General features: G+C 35.4%; 1 protein-coding gene and 1 pseudogene across 4 annotated transcripts in view; one reads left to right on the top strand and one right to left on the bottom strand.

Moving 5' to 3' along the window:
- LOC140517308 (olfactory receptor 13A1-like) overlaps nucleotides 1–17,031 on the bottom strand; it is a 107,870-nt gene that overhangs the window by 40,012 nt on the left and 50,827 nt on the right. The gene's annotated exons all lie outside the window — the stretch shown is intronic.
- Nucleotides 3,714–4,291, top strand: LOC140517307 (small ribosomal subunit protein eS10-like; annotated as a pseudogene).

Genomic DNA, 17,031 nt, shown 5'->3' on the forward strand with positions numbered 1-17,031 from the left:
AGAGCAGGCAGAGCTAGGAAGGATGTAGGCAGTTGGGTAGCAGGAGTGAGAGACCTTGCTTGTGTTTTGTTTAAGGGAGTGGTTTGTAGGAAGCTTAGCAGGGGGAGGACATGGGAATAGTGGTGTCCTCTGCATTTTTATTGTGTATAAATTAATATGTATTTGGCTTTCTGATGTCTCAAAAAATATTTTGGTTCTGTCTTCCATATGGTAAGTCTATTGTATTTCATTATTCAGAAATGTACTGGGATATTCGTAGCCACCACTGGTTCTGTGAATATCATGTTGGCACTACATCACCTAAGTTGTTTCAGACAGGATTTATGTGGAGGCATAGTATGATACACATAATCTATAAGTTTCCTTTCATTTCTGAAATTCTAACTAGTAAGGATATAGAGTTCATCAGCCCCTCCATCCCCATGACATTGCACTGGCAAAAACAATATGGAAGGGTCTGTAGCTATTTATGAAAGACTGATATATACAAGACTACACTTTTTAAAAAAAGTTCTTGATAAATTATTTTTATCTTTCCAACATATTAATACACAATTTTGCTTATAGGTTTGTTTTATTATTATTTGTATGTATTTATAGGTTGCTCCCACTTCATGTAACATTTCCTATAACACATAAAACTACTAATACAGTGATTTTACATGAAAATTCATTCAGCATTTAACATCTGTTACATCTCCACCTATTTTAAAAAATTAATTGAAAATTAATTTTCTTTCCCTCTCCCTAACCTCACTGAAAAAGAAGGAACACATTCATTTTAACAAATATGTATAGTAAGGAAAACAAATTACTTCAGTGGCAATATATATGTGTATATATTGTGTGTGTGTGTGTGTGTGTGTGTGTGTGTGTGTGTGTACTTATACACATGCCTATAATTACTGTCTAATGTTCAAAGGATACCTGATGTTTTGTAACTTTTGGCAATTCTAAACTGCTCTCCACAATAGTTTTACCCACTAAAAGAGACACTGTCAGTCTCATCAATCTACCAATTTTCCCACAACCACATACCCTCTGGATCATTTTATTTTTTATTATCTTTGCCACTAGAATGAGTGAGGTAGAATCTCATAATTTCTCTGATTTAATATCTTTCTATTTAATAGTGATTTGGAGTACTTTTCATATTACCATAGCCATCCTGAGTTTCTCCTTTGACACCTATCTCTCTATGTGTTAGGTCATTCATCAATTGGGGATTGGCTCATTATCCTATAAATTTTAATCAGCTCGTTAGTTATCTGGAAATTATAATTTTCTAAACAAATTAATTTAATGAGATAAACTTGTTGCAAAGATTTTTCTGGTTAATTGTTTATCTCTCAATCTTAGCTTTATGAGATTTGCATTTTAAATTTTATTACATTTTAAATTTTATATAATCAAAAATGTTCATGTTATCTTCTATAGAACTCTTCCTTGTTTGGTCATAAGCCTCCATTAACCCATAGATATGTCAGATAATTTTCCCTATTTTTTTCTAATTTATTTATAGTGTGACTTTTCATATATATAGATCATCCACCCATTTAGAGTTTATCTTTGTCAATGGTATGATGTGTTCATCTAAATTTAATTTGTTTCATATTGCTGTCTTATTTTCCCATCAGTGTTGTTGTTGTTCTTCTTCAATAATGAGTCTTTATCTCAGCAGCTAAGGTCTTTGTATTTATTGATTTATAGGAGGCAGCTAGGTGACTCAGCTGATAGAGCACTGGGCCTGGAGTCAGGAATATATAGCCTCAGAAACTTAAATGCTGCATGACCTTGGGCAAATCACATTACTTCTGTTTGCCTTAATCCACTGCACAAGGAAATAGCAAACAATTCCAGTTTATTTGCCAAGAAAATCCCATGGACAGTATGGTCCCCAGGGTCATGAAGAGTCAGGAATGAATGAACAACAAGGAGTTAGATACATTTGCTTCTTTATGTTATGTGCATAATCAGTTCCACTGTGCTGTTTCTCTTCTTTTTAAACACTACCAATTTGCTTATTAAACTGCTTATTCATTTCTGCTTAGATTTAGTCAGGATTGATAGGAATAAATTGAGATTTCTCCATTATGATCACTTTATTTTTTCCCTCCTTTGTAAAGCATTTATAATTTTCTTTACGAATTTAGAAAATATACTATTGGATGAATATATACTAAGTACTGAAATCAATTCATTATGCCTTTCAACAAAATGTAGTGTCCTTGTTTAACTCTTTTAATAAAGTTTATTTTTCTCATAACTTTCTTGAAATTATAATAGAAACCTCTGATTTTCTGTGTTCATCTCAAGCATAATATACTTTAAGCCTTTATTTCAAATGTACATAAGTCTCTTTGTTTCAAGTACATTTGTTGGAAAAGGAATTTCTAAAAACATTTGCTCTCTAGTTATTTCTTCTAATCTCTTTTATAGGTGAGTTCATCACAAGTGTGCTCATAGATATAATTAATTGCTTACTCCCTTGTGTTTTGTTCTCTTGGACTTCTCTTTTCCTATACTCTTTTCTTCCTGTTTCTTTAAAGGTATTACTCTTTTCTCCACTTTTAACCTTTCCTTACTATCCCCTCTCCAAGGTTAATGCTTGCTATATTTAAAAACCAATAACTTCCTGAATATATATTCCCTCTCATATTTCACCTTTCCTTCTTGTTCTTTTTCTTTTTTGTATCACTGTTCAGTTGAATACACACAAAAACACCCCCCCACACACACACACTAAACTCTGTGTGCGTTCTGCTTTATTTTGACCATTTTAGATTAAAGTCTAATTCAAAAGACATTCAATTTCCCCATTCTTTCCATTTTTGTACATATGTCCACTTGGAAAAGCTGATTTTGTCTTAGCAAAGCTCCCATTTTTCTCCCATCTCCCCTTAATGTATATTCTCCAACCATCTCTTTTCTCTTTTTCCTTTCATCTTCAAAATAAAACTATTTATCAGTCTTTTCCTCAGCTGACTTCTTCTATGACCTCTGTGATAATAGGGTTCAAAAATAAATCTGTTGACATTGTTTTCCATCTCCATTATAATATAAACAGTTCTATGTATATATTTCAAAGTTCCTTTTCAATTCTGTTGTTTTCAAGAATATTTGACAATCTATTTCATTCAAATTGCATTTTTGCTCATAGGACATACAAACAATTTTAAGGGTAAAATAGTTTTGGTTGTAGACCTTTGTATTTTGCCTCATAGAATATTTCACTCCATGTTTTCCAATTCTTTGAAGTGATAGCTACTAATCTTGTTCAGTCTTGACTGTAGTTTTTCAATATTTTAAATTCTTTCTTTCTAACTGGTTGTAATTTTTTTTTCTGGAAGCTCTGGTTACTGGCAATAACATATCTAAGAATTTTATTTTGTTCTTTCTTTTAAGAGGTCATCAGTTTATTTTTTCTATTTTCAATTTCCCCTCTTATCATTCATAGGTAATGGCTGTTTTAAAAATCCTTCCTGGAAAAATGATATGCAATTTCCTGTTTTGTTTTTTTTTTATTTTTTTTAATTATGAAGTTTAAGTCATCCTGTTGTAACCTGGTTCAAGAAATTTAAGGCAGATTTATAAAAATAAGGCCCACACTTTTGGGAATCCCCAAACTCACATGGTCAGTGTGAGTTAAAAAAAAATGCCGCCCCCTTCTATCCCAGGCTCCATCTAGAGCAGCACTCATCGCCGCCACCAAGATGTTGATGCCCAAGAAGAACTGAATTGCCATCTATGAACTCTTTTTTAAGAAGGGAGTAATGGTAGCCAAGAAGGATGTCCACATGCCAAAGCATTCTGAGCTGGCAGACAAGAATGTGCCCAATCTCCATGTCATGAAAGCCATGCAGTCTCTAAAGTCTCGTGGCTCTATTAAGGAGCAATTTGCATGGAGGCATTTCTACTGGTACCTCACCAATGAGGGCATTCAGTACCTCCAAGATTACCTTCACCTGCACCCTGAGATCGTGCCTGCCACACTCCAAAGAAGTTGTCCTGAGACAGGAAGGCCAAGGCCCAAAGGTCTGGAGGGTGAGCAACCTGCCTGGCTTACTTGTGGTGAAGCTGACAGAGACACATACAGATGAAGTGGTGCTCCCCCTGGTGCTGACAAGAAGGCCAAGGCTGGGGCTGGGTCAGCAACAGAATTCCAATTTAGAAGTGGATTTGGTCGTGGATGTGGTCAACCTCCTCAATAATAACTGTAGAGATATGTTTCATATTTAATGAAATTTGGGCAAAAAAGCAAAAAAAACAAAAAAACCCCGAAAAAAATGCCTCAAACACCCTCACACTCACACACACACACACACACACACACACACACACACACACACGATTGAGAACTGCTCTCAATTAGTACTTTTTGTTGAAAAAAATATCAATCCCATGGGGGATTTTTGACCCACCAACAACTTCCTTGGCAAATTTTACCCAATAAGTCTCCAGCTATCTCACCTTGATCTATTTTCTAAATCTGTTGTTTTTTGATATCAAATATCTTGCAGTTTTCTCAATTTAATTTTGGTTCCTATAAGCATTAATTTGTTCCATTTTGATTTTAAGTGGATTTTTGCTGCCATATGGTTTTATACCTCTTATGCTAAATTATGGGACTTTAATTCAAATTTTCTCCTCCTCTTCTTGAGAGCAGCTGATGGAGTAGTAATCAGAGCCCTAGGTTTGGAATCAGGAAGGCTTGATTTCAAATTTGGCCTCAAACATTTACTAGTTCCATTACTCTGAGCGCATCACTTACCTTGCATTTTATCTGTTTCCTCAACTACAAAATGTGGATCAGCATAGGGTATATATGTTGCTGAGAGGATCAAATGAGATAATATTTGGAAAAAATGCTTAGCATAGTGACCGGCACATCATTCTTGTTGTATTTATACTTTGTTGCTCAAGAAGACCATGCCATCAGATAAATGATGACATGACTTCTTCTTGACTTCGCTTTGAGTGAGAGAGGGCTATGCAAGGTCACCAGCCTCACTTTATCCTCCTGAGTCACCTGGATCCAGTAACCAGATATTCATCAGGATGAGTGGAGATGGGTCAGGATGCAATGGGAGACCTTGGCCCCTTTAGGCCAAGGTCTATTTGGTACTCACTTAGGGTGAAGTAACACCCATTCATTGAATAGCCCTGTTTAAGGAGTAGTCAAGGGATGTCCCCTTTAATGAGGCAAAGAAAAATAACTTAATTAGGCAACAGTTACTACTGATAATCACTCTTAAACCAGGACAGTTCAGAAAACAGTCTTTAATTGGAGGTGATGAGTTCTAGATGTCCTTTTCTCAGGAGATGGAACAAAGTTGAAGACCTGTCTTTCATAGTGGTAGCCTTTCTCTGTGCCATCTACATTACCAGAGTCTCCAAAAGTATCTAATAATAAAAAGTCTTAGCTGAAGATTTTTCCTTTGGACAAGGAAAGAGAGTAAAGAGAGGGCTTTTCTTTACTCCATACTTTCTTTACTCCGTACTCCATAATTCAATCAAAGAAAATCTTCTTGTGGTGCAAGAGGCTTATGAGACCTTTTCAATTGCACCTGAATCCTATCAAGTTCCTAATAGAAATTCCAGTAAGTTTCACCTAAATATTTCACATTAGAGAATACAGAGAAGCATATCTTCAAATGAATTTTTTCTTAAAATATGTTTTGACCACAAAATTCTATTCTGCTTAAACCATGGATCTGGCATGGAATGGCATTTCAAATGTTTCTGTGCCATTCTTTGGACTCATGCTCAATTTTTCTTTATTACAGACTTCAAGAAACAAATGTAAACAGGAAATTTGCTGGTTCACCTAAGAACACAGTCTGAGTTCAGGAGCATAGTCCACTAGCAGAAATGATATGTAAACTGATCCAGGTCATAAAGCATGTCAAATTTTGTGATTCAAAGATATTCTTAATCCAATTTTTCTAAGCTATATCAGTTTGTCAAATGGCCAATTATTTCCTAACAAATAATTTCCTGAGTATTATTTTCACATCCTTATTTCTCATGGAATAGATCAGTGGGTTCAAGGGTGGGGTCACTAAGGTATAAAGCACTGAAGCTACTTTGCCTTTCTTCAAAGACTGACCTAAACCAGGAAGAATGTACATTTAAATTATAGTGCAATAATACAGGCTAATCACAATAAGGTGAGAGGAACAAGTGGAAAATGCTCTCTTTTTCCCTTCCTTGGTCCAGATCTTTAAGATGTTGGACACGATGAAACCACAAGACACCAGGATGATCAAATAATTGAAAATAGCAAAGAACATGTCTGCCACAATTACTGTTGCATTGTTGACAATGGTTGAGGTGCAAGAGAGAGGCAATAATAGAGGAATCTCACAAAAGAAATGACCAGTGACACTGTGGCCACAGGATGACAAGCGAACTCTCCTGATGTTGTTCATTGTTATGTTGACCCAACTGATTGCCCATATCTCTATAAGACAGCAAACTGCCTTACTCATGGTAGTGGTATAATGGAGGGCTGGCACAAGGCTGTGAAAAGCAAGGTCTCAGCCCCCAAACGCTAAGTTAGGATATATATCTGAGCTATGCAACCACCACAGGAAATAGTGTTCATGGTTATTAGGTTCTGCAACAACTTAGGTACCACAGTGGAGGTGGAAAAGACATCCAGTAAGATAAAATATTATAAGGAAATAGTACATGGGAGTATGGAGGCCTGAATTTAGACTAATCACAATGACAATGAGTGAGATACTTGTAAATGACACTACAGATATTCCTAAGAAGAGGCTGAAGATAAGGATCTGAACCTGAGGATTCTCAGAGAAACTTTGTAAGATGAACTCAGCCACTGTGGAATGACTCTTTGATGCCATATGAGAATGTTGTGAGGTTTCCTTTTGTCAGTGTACACGTGCAAAATAAAACCTACAATAGATTATTTTGTTCACTAAGGAGAAGGAAACAAAGATCTGAAATAGAATTAGGCAAAGAAAAAATGGTTTGATATTACAAAATCAAATTTTGAAAGTCATCTAAATGTATTGCACCACAGACCAAAAATAGAGAAACATTTGGTAAGTGAGACCTCTGCCCATTGAATTCATTCTCCCTACAGAGTTAAATAAAACACAGGCACATTCATAATCATCATCATCTTCCTTCAGGGAAATTATGAACTTTTTCATCTGACATTTTATACATAACATCTTCACTGTTTTGGTGAAAGTTCCCGTCACTACCTCAGACATGAAGTTAGACCACTTAAGTTTAATTGTATAATTCATTTATCTCAATGTGGGGTGTTATGGATGACCATAATTGGGAATTCCCTGAACTATTAGTGCACAGAAAGAAAATTGATGTTCGAGATATGGATAGTGGAGGTACATGCCTGGAAAGTGGTGGAAAGTAGTGCTGTATCTGTAATGGAAACTAGCCCAGAACCAAGATCAGAAACAGAATATAAGGGTAATTCAAAGAGATTTGACCCAGGGTTATATAATTAGGTGGTACATTGGAGAAAGTGCTGGACCAAGAGTTAGTCATACCCAAGAGCAAATCTCACATCACGTAGCTATTAGTTACATGACTTGGGGAAGTCACTTAGTCTCTGTGTGCTATTATGATCTTCACTTTCATTTAAACACTCAATTTCTTCATTAATATAGTTCTCTTTTCCCTTTTCAGTTCAACATATAGATAAAATGCAATTTCAACATAGAATTTACTTAGTGTGTTACTTAGGCATTGCTCTTTTATGCCTCTCTGTGTGGAATCATCTCCCTTTTCAATTTCTTCTAATTTCACCGCAGGTGAACAGCTACTTCTAAAGCATTCACCACTCTTCATCACAATGGTCCCTTGGAGTGATTGGCAATGTCTCTTATCAATCTGCATAACAGAAAGGAATCTTTCAAATATAGTTTATAAATATTCATTTTGAAGCAATTATAAATGTGATCTAGATACCCTAATTTTACCCCTCATGGATTTTCTTGTGCCATTTTGGGTCAAGTTGATTAGTTTTTCCCTTTTCCAACTTTTTCTTGGTGATGTGTTCAGTGTCTGACATGATATTGATTAGACTTGAGATGAAACTATTGTCTTACTGAATAATAATTTTCAATGTTTCATGAAGTGTTCATGTTTCAATTACTTGTCCTGACCTCATGTAGTTACATCTTCAGTACAAACTATCTTCTAAAAAACATTAGTTTAAAGAAGGTATCATTTTTAATTTTTCTTAAAATCAAAAGAGTAGGCAGAATGGACCTTAAATTTTATCAGGGGGTAAATTTAATCTAACAGAAAAGACATTAAATATAAAGGTAATTGACCATTGGACAAAAAGCACTGGCAGAAGGAATAGGATCATAGGAAAAATCTGCCAGACTTTATGGAGTTTTTAGGGAAGTTCTTTCTAGTTCTTCAGTGAACTCATATAATAAATGGCTGGAGACTACTCATACTTCTATGTCTAGAAAATCCTCCCTTTAGAACACTGTATGATGATCAACTACTTGAGGGTTGAAACCGCCACTTCTATGATTATGACCAAAGAATTAAGAGAGAATATTGCCATTCATCAAATACAGTTTCTAAAATTGTTACCAAAAATTTTCTGATCATTTGTCAGTAATGCTGTGTAGACACTTCCTTAATAAGATCAATTTTCACATGGAACAAAGATATATTAAAGGGCACAGTAGAGCACAAAAGTAGTGTAACCAACCATACCACTGGCCTTGAATCATGCTCTGTCTGTGGCAAAAATGTTAATACGTAAGGGATTTTCTTTATTAACTTAGGAAACTGGTGGATAAAGAAACTATACCTACCAACAAAGTCTTCTGCTTTCACTTCCATTTTTAGAGTTGTTTAGAATATTGATTTACTCTGGTTCATAATCCCTGTATTTATCCAAGATAGTACTTGAATTCAGGTCTTATTAGTTTTAAGTTCAGGTTTTTATCATTATACCACACAGCCTCTCAATGCTAAGGGAAGCAGTATTGTTCCCAGAGCTACAGAATGTCAGGGCTGTAATAAACTTGAGAGCTTATTAGTTTACTACTTTCCTTTGACAAGGAGGGTATTAAACAGGGGAGGAACTTATCCAAGGTCTCACAGAATATTAGGTTGAGTAGGAATTAGAACCCACAGCTCTTGACAACTATTCTGCTGCTTTATGTAATCCACCAAATAAATGCCAATTTAGAATAAACACTTTCAAAATCTGAAATCCAACCTTGTTGAAAGCAATTCCTGATCTAAAAGAAATTGAGAGGACTCACAAGCATTTTAAACAAGAGAAATTTAGTTATTGCATCTCATGGAATCTCAAAGTATGAAATTAGTATCTTAACATATTCTCTGAAATTCAAGTCTTTTGTTTCTGTCGTAGGTCTCCCTACTACAAGTTTCAAGCCTCCCTCCTACAAAGTCAGCAGACAGACAGAGATGATTTTTTTTATCAGCAGAATGAGTCAGTGAGACTAGGTGACCTCTACTGGAATTATACTTCTAAATCTATGAATTAAAACTCTAGGTTGGATAAATAGGAAATAATGGTTTTCAACATGGTGTTGAGAAACGTAGGATGACTTCATACCTTCAATCAACTGACATTTCTTTAGCAACTCTCATATACCAAGTACTGGGTTAGCTGCTGGTGATAAAATGATGGACATTTGGAATAATTAACAATAACAGTAGCTGCTCTCTAGCTATATGAATGGATAGATATATAGGACATTAAAAGAACCTACTATGTGCCAGAGATTATATTATCCTTTGAGGCATATGAATACAAGCAAGACAGTCCCTTTTCTCACATAATATCATGGAGAGAACATACAAATGAATGATGATAGGGCAAGGTGCCCACAAACTGTCCTAATGTAAAAATAACTGGGAAATTGTTTCTGAACTTTGACAAAATTAGACCAAAAGCTGAGATAACAGGACATAGACAGTCCATCATTCAGAGAATAGGAGGATGTCGACAAAGAGCTGGGCTTGCAGTTAGAAAGTGTCAAATTAGTTCCATCATCTGATTGTGTAGACTCTATAGAAGTCATTTATCTCATTTGTCCCAAGCAAATCTCACTGTATAAGATGATTTAAAGATGGATTGATCTTCCTTGGTAAAGGAAGTGTTTCATCATGAACTTCCTATACCACATGTATGATTAGAGAGAGAGAGACATACAGAGACAGAGATACAGACACAAAGATGCCATCTCCCTCTGAGATCAACCTCTATATATCATGTTTATATGTATTTATTTCCATGTTGCCTCCCACATTAGTACCTGACCTGCCAGAAGACAAGGATTATTTTCACCTTCCTTTGAATTCCCAGCACTTAGCACACAATGCCTGGCCCAAAGAACATGCTTAAAATTTGCTGACTGATTCATGTGAGCATATTTAAAATCATTCCTTGTGAGTAGGAAAAAGCAATAAATGCATAAAGGTGAAATAGTAGCTAGATATCTAGGTTTGGAGCCTGGATAAATCTGAATTTGAAGCTTTCTTCCATATTTAAGTAGCTCTGGGATCATTGATGAGTCTCTTAATTTTTCTCTATGAGGCTCATTGACCTCATTTGCCAAAGAGGGATAAATATCAGAGATGCCTACTACAGGAGGCAATTATAAAACTCCAATGAGAAAATGAATGAAAAATTATTCACAAATCTTAAGTTATTATGCAATATTAGTTATCATTAATATTACTCAATGGTAAAAGTGATGAAAATAAATTTGATACCTTTATAAATGAGGATGATAGAAGAAACAGGCAAAGAGAAAGAGAGATAAATCTATTGGAAAAGGATTTCACATACACTGTTTCATTTGGTCTGAATGATAATACCATCATACAGATGGAACATATATTATTGTTCTCTTGTTGAAGCTAAAGATACTTAAGAGGGTAGTTAACTGACAATTTACTGCCTTTTCATAATCAAGTCACTTGCACTGCTTATTCTCTATCCTCCTTCCCATATACCACGTCCCCTGTAAAATGAGAAATTTGGACCTACAAGAAGATATACTATATCGGAACTTATAAATAAACTCTAAACTCCATTATGACTCCCAATTTAGAATTTCTGACTTACTCAAACTCTCACAGCTCTCTTATGCCATGTGCATAGATTCTAGATTTCCAGACTCCGCTTCCCAAATCTTACTTCAATGCATTCTAAATGTCTTCGTTGAATGCAATTTGGCTTTAATATGGATGTTCTCCTTATTTTGTTTTATTTTTTCCCCAGTAATACATGCCTAGAGTTTATCTTTCTCCTTTAGGATATAAGCTCCTTAATAGTAAAGTCTTCTTTTATTTCTACTTGTCTTTGTACTGTGAGCCCTAAGTATAATGTTAGATACATTGTTATCTCTTAAAAAATACTTTTAACCTTGACTTACTGACATGACTTCTATACCATCTGTTATGGGCAAGCACATCAGCAGTAGTGGCTCCTTTATACCATTAAGATAACACAATTATAAATATGTTCATGGTGCTTTTATAAATGAAAAGGTCAGTACAGACTCTATTCCCATTTGAAAATGACAACTTTCTTGTCTTGAATATGTTTCTCAAAGTGTATCAGTGTCAACTCCTTTCTCACTGACTAATGAGTTCTAGGTCCCTTCTTCTTCTACTATGCACACACATCACCTTCTGTCTTCATAATCCCTTTCCCCAATGTTCCAAAATATTAGCAGTCAATTAGAAAAGGAGATTAGATACTTGAGGAAAGATTTGAAATTGACAAGCCTGGTGAATTTCCAAGATAATGGGTTTTCCAAACAAAGGAGGAGGTTGCTTTGGTGTCATTTACCATCTGTAATAAAGCAGTGCAAAGTGGGAGAGGGAAATGGTGGGCCACCACTAATTGTTACATCTCTCATTCCTCATCCTTCCTTTGTGATCCCCTTTTCTGAAGCCACATCTTGCCATTGTCTCCAGCAAAGAGGACCCAAGGAATCTGCTACATGCAAGAGTTTTAGTCAAATAATTGTAGAAGGGCTCACTCTACGCTTCTAGTAGTTGCTAGATTGCACCAAATTGAATTAGGACCTTATTGAACAACAATTTAGGAGGGAAAAAGTAACCAGTTCTCTACCATAACATTCTAATATGGATGCAACAGAAAGTTCCTGGAACTCTCATGTTAGTTCTCTGCTAATAGAAAAAAAACCCAAAACTTTGAAGAAATCTATGTGCATGTATAAAGTATAGTTTGATACATCATTCCTTTACATCCTCACACAGTGCTACACAAGATGGGACAGATTTGATTATCCTCACTTTGAACATGAGAAATCAGACTTATAAAGCTCAACTAACTTGCCTGACAGTGGAAATAATAAGTGGCAAAGCTAGATCTTTCTGATTCAAATTTCTAATCAGATCAGTTTCTAATCAAATTACATCTAATTACTTCCATATAGCTTAGATTTTCCCCCTTACTTTCTCCTTCATCTCCCTTCCCTCCCTGCTTCCTCCCCAAGTGAGCAAACAATTTTATATAGGTTCTACCCATATGTTCCTATTAAAATGAATGGGAGAAATCATAAAACAAACAAAAATGTAATACAAAAGAAAATGATCTGCTACATTCTGTGATCAAATTCCATAGTTCTTTCTCTGGATGTGGAAGGCATTTTGCCTTAACAGACCACTGGGAATATTCATTGCAATGAAGTTCTAAGTCTACCAGAAAAAATCCTCACAGACTGTGGTTGTTGCTGCATATAAAGTTCTCCTGTTTCTGCTCCTTTCATTCAACATCACTTCATATAAATCTTTCCAGGCCTCTCTGAAGTCTTCCTGTTCATCATTTCTTACAGCACAACAGTATTCCATTACACTGATATACTACAATTTATTCAGCCATTCCTCAATTAATGGGCTTGATTTCCAGTATTTGGCCACCACAAAGAGTGTCGCTATAAATATTTTTGTGTATATGGGACCCTTTCTCATTTTTATGATCTCTTGGAGATACAGTCCTAGAAGTGGTATTGCTGGGTCAAAGGGTATGCACAATTTTGTAGCCCTTGGGCATAGTTCCAAATTGCCCTCCAGAATGGTTGGATCAGCTCACAGCTCCACCAATAATGAATTAGTGTTCCAACTGTTCCACATCTTCTCCAACATTTATCATCTTCCTGTTTGGCATGTCAGCCAATCTGACCAGTGTGATGTGGTATGTCAAAGTTGTTTTGATTTATATCTGTCTAATCAATAATGATTTAGAGCATTTTTTCATATGAGTTAGAGATAGTTTTGATTTCTTCCTCTGAAAATTGCCTGTTCATTTCCTTTGACCATTATCAATTGGGAAATGACATGCATTCTGGTACAGTTGACTCAGTTCTCTATGTATTTTAGAAATGAGACCTTTATCTGAGATACTGTTTGCAAAAATTCTTTCCCACTTTTCTGCTTCCCTCCTGATCTTGGTGGCACTGGGTTTGTTTGTGCAAAAAGTTTTCAATTTGATGTGTGGAAAATTATTCATTTTGCACTTCATAATGTTTTCTGTCTCTTGTCTAGTCAAAACTTCTTCCATTCTCCATAAATCTGATAAATACATTATTCCTTGCTCTATGGATTTGTTTGTAATATTAGTCTTTATACTTGGATCATGTACCCATTTGGACTTTATTCTTGTGTACTGTGTCAGGCATTGGTCTATGCTTAGTTTCCACCATTCTGTCATCCAGTTTTTCCAGCAATTTTTGTTGAACAGTTAGTTCTTATCCCAGAAGCTGGAGTCCATGGGTTTATCAAACAGCAGATTGCTATATACATTGACTACTGTGTCTTGAGTACCTACCCTATTCCACTGGTCTACCCTTCTAGTTCTTAGGCAATACCACCTGGTTTTGATAATTGCTGATTTGTAATACAGTTTGAGATCTGGTGGAACTAGGCCACCTTCCCTAGCATTTCTTTTCATTAGTTCCCTTGATATTCTGGACCTTTTGTTCTTCCTGATGAATTTTCATATTATATTTTCTAGCTATACAAAGTAATTATCTGATAGTTTCATTGCTATGGCACTGAATAAGTAATTGAATTCAGGTTGAATTGAAGTTTTTATTATATTGGCTCAACCTACCCACGAGCAATTGATGTTTTTTCACTTACTTAGACCTGACTTTATTTGTGTGAAAAGTGTTTTGTAATTGTGTTCATACAGTCCTTGGATTTGTTTTCCCAGGTAGACTCCCAAATATTTTAGAGTGTCTACCTTAGCTTTAAATGGGATTTCTCTTTCTATCTTATGCTGTTGGGCTTTGTTAGTAATATATAGAAGTGCAGAATATTTGTGTGGGTTTATTTTGTAACCTGCAACTTTACCAAAGTTGTTTATTATTTCTAGTTGTTTTTTACTTGATTCTCTGATATTCTCTATTCATCATATCATTATCAAAGAGTGATAACTTAGTTTCTTCTTTGCCTATTCTAATTCCTTCCATTTCTTTTTCTTCTCTTATTGCTACAGCTAACATTTCTAGTACCACATTGAATGATAGTGGTAATAATAGACATCTTTGTTTCATTCCTGATCTTATTGGAAATGCATGCATCTTATCCCCATTGCATATAATGCTTGCTGAAGGTTTTAGGTAGATACTGCTTATTATTTTACGGAAAGTTCTGTTTATTCCTATGTTCTCCAGCGTTTTCAATAGGAATAGGTGTTGTATTTTGCCAAAAGCTTTTTCTGCATCTATTGAGATAATCATGTGGTTTCTGTTAGTTTTTTTTGTTGATATGATCAATAATATTAATAGTTTTCCAAATACTGAACCATCCCTGCATTCCTGCTATAAATTTTACCTGATCATAATGTATTATTCTCAAGATTAGTTCCTGTATTCTTTTTGCTAAAATCTTATCTAAAATTTTTGCATCTATATTCATTACAGAAATTTGTCTATAATTTTCTTTCTTTTGGCTCTTCCTGGTTTAGATATCAGAACCATATTTGGGAGGATTCCTTTTCCCCCAGTTTTCCTAGATAATCTATATAGTATTGGAATTAGATGTTCTTTAAATGTTTGATAGAATTTCCTTTTGAATTTACTTTACTGCTATTGATAGAATTTGATAAACTTCACTTTTGAATCCATCTGGCCCAGGAGATTTTTTCCTAGGGAGTTCACTGATGGCTTGTTCAATTTCTTTTTCTGAGATGGGGTTATTTAAGTATTCAGCATCCTCTTCTGTTAGTCAGGGAAATTTGTATCTTTTAAAATAGTCATCCATCTCATTTAAATTTTCGAATTTATGGGCATACAGTTAGGCAAAGTAATTGCTTATTATTGTTTCAATTTCCTCCTCATTGGAGGTGAATTCACTCTTTTCATTTTTGATATTGGTAATTTGGTTTTCTTCTTTCTTTTTTTAATCTAATTGACCAAAGATTTATTAATTTTATTGTTTTTTCATAAAACCAACTGCTAGCTTTATTTATTAGTTCAATAGTTTTCTTAATTTCAATTTTATTAATCTCTCCTTTGGTTTTCAGTATTTCTAATTTGGTATTTACTTGAGGATTTTCAGTTTGTCCTTTTTCGAGTTCTTTTCAGTTCCACGTCCAATTTATTGATCTCCTCTTTCTGTATTTTATTCATGAAGGCACTCAAAGATATAAAACTTCCTCAAAGAACAGCTTTGGCAGTATCCCATAAAATTTGGTAGGTTGTCTTATTATTGTCATTGTCTTGAATGAAGTTGTTCATAGTTTCTATGAGTTGTTGTTTAACCTGCTCATTCTTTATACTAGTGGTGTTGGCAGTTGCAGGCTTCACCCCCCTGGGGTTCAGGATCCTCACTTGGTTTGTTGAGGTGTGACTGTCTGGGACAGCTCTGATCCTGCACTGTTTACCTTTGGCCACAACAAGAGTAACCCTCCTTAGCGATCTTTCTAGCCTCCTCTGCTTGGAGTCTATTTAATCCTTCTGCTGCTCCCACTGTTCCAGGGCTTTCCCAAGGAAATAATCTCTGGGTTGGTCAAGGTCAACAAGGGGAGGGAGATAACAGTTACCAATCACTCTGTCATCTTGGCTCCCAGAACCGGAAATATATCTTTTTTATCTTAATAAAGAAATTCTTTGGTAGTTCAATTCTCATGGCACTGATGAAGCAAAAGGCCATATTTCTTTTCTTAATTAAATTATTTTACTTGTTTTCAGTGTTCTGTAATCATTTCCATATATCTTTTTTCGTTTAAATTTATTTATTTAAGTTTTCAACATTCATTTCCATGAAATTTTGGGTTCCAAATTTTCTCCCCATTTCTCCCCTCCCCTGTCCCAAAACGCCAAGCATTCTAATTGTCCCTATCACCAATCTGCCCTCCATTATAATAACCCTCCCTTCCCTTATTCCCATCTTCTTTTTTGTCCTGTAGGGCAAGATAACTTTCTGTACCCCATTACCTGTATTTCTTATTTCCTAGTTGCAAGAACAATACTTAAGAGTTGTTCCTAAAACTTTGAGTTCCAACTTCTCTTCATCCCTCCCTCCCCACCCATTCCCTTTGGGAAGTCAAGCAATTCAATATAGGCCATATCTGTGTAGTTTTGCAAATGACTTCCATAATAGTCATGTTGTGTAAGACTAACTATATTTCCCTCCATCCCATCCTGCCCCCCATTGCTTCTAATCTCTCTTTTGATCCTGTCCCTCCCCAAGAGTTTTGACTTCAAATTGCTCCCTCCTCCCACTGCCCTCCCTTCCATCATTCTCCCCACCCTACTTATCCCCTTCTCCCCCACTTTCCTTTGGGGCAGAAGATAGGTTGTAAGATAGGTTTTCATACCAAAATGATTATGCATTTTATTCCTTCCTTTGGTCGAATGTGATGAGAGTAAGCTTCATGTTTTTTCTCTCACCTCCCCTCTTTTTCCCTCCACTGAAAAGTCTTTTACTTGCCTCTTTTCTGAGAGATAATTTGCCCTATTCCATTTCTCCCTTTCTCCTCGCAATATATTTCTC

Source organism: Notamacropus eugenii, chromosome 1 (assembly GCF_028372415.1).
Source record: "Notamacropus eugenii isolate mMacEug1 chromosome 1, mMacEug1.pri_v2, whole genome shotgun sequence".
In the NCBI taxonomy this organism is placed as follows: domain Eukaryota; kingdom Metazoa; phylum Chordata; class Mammalia; order Diprotodontia; family Macropodidae; genus Notamacropus; species Notamacropus eugenii.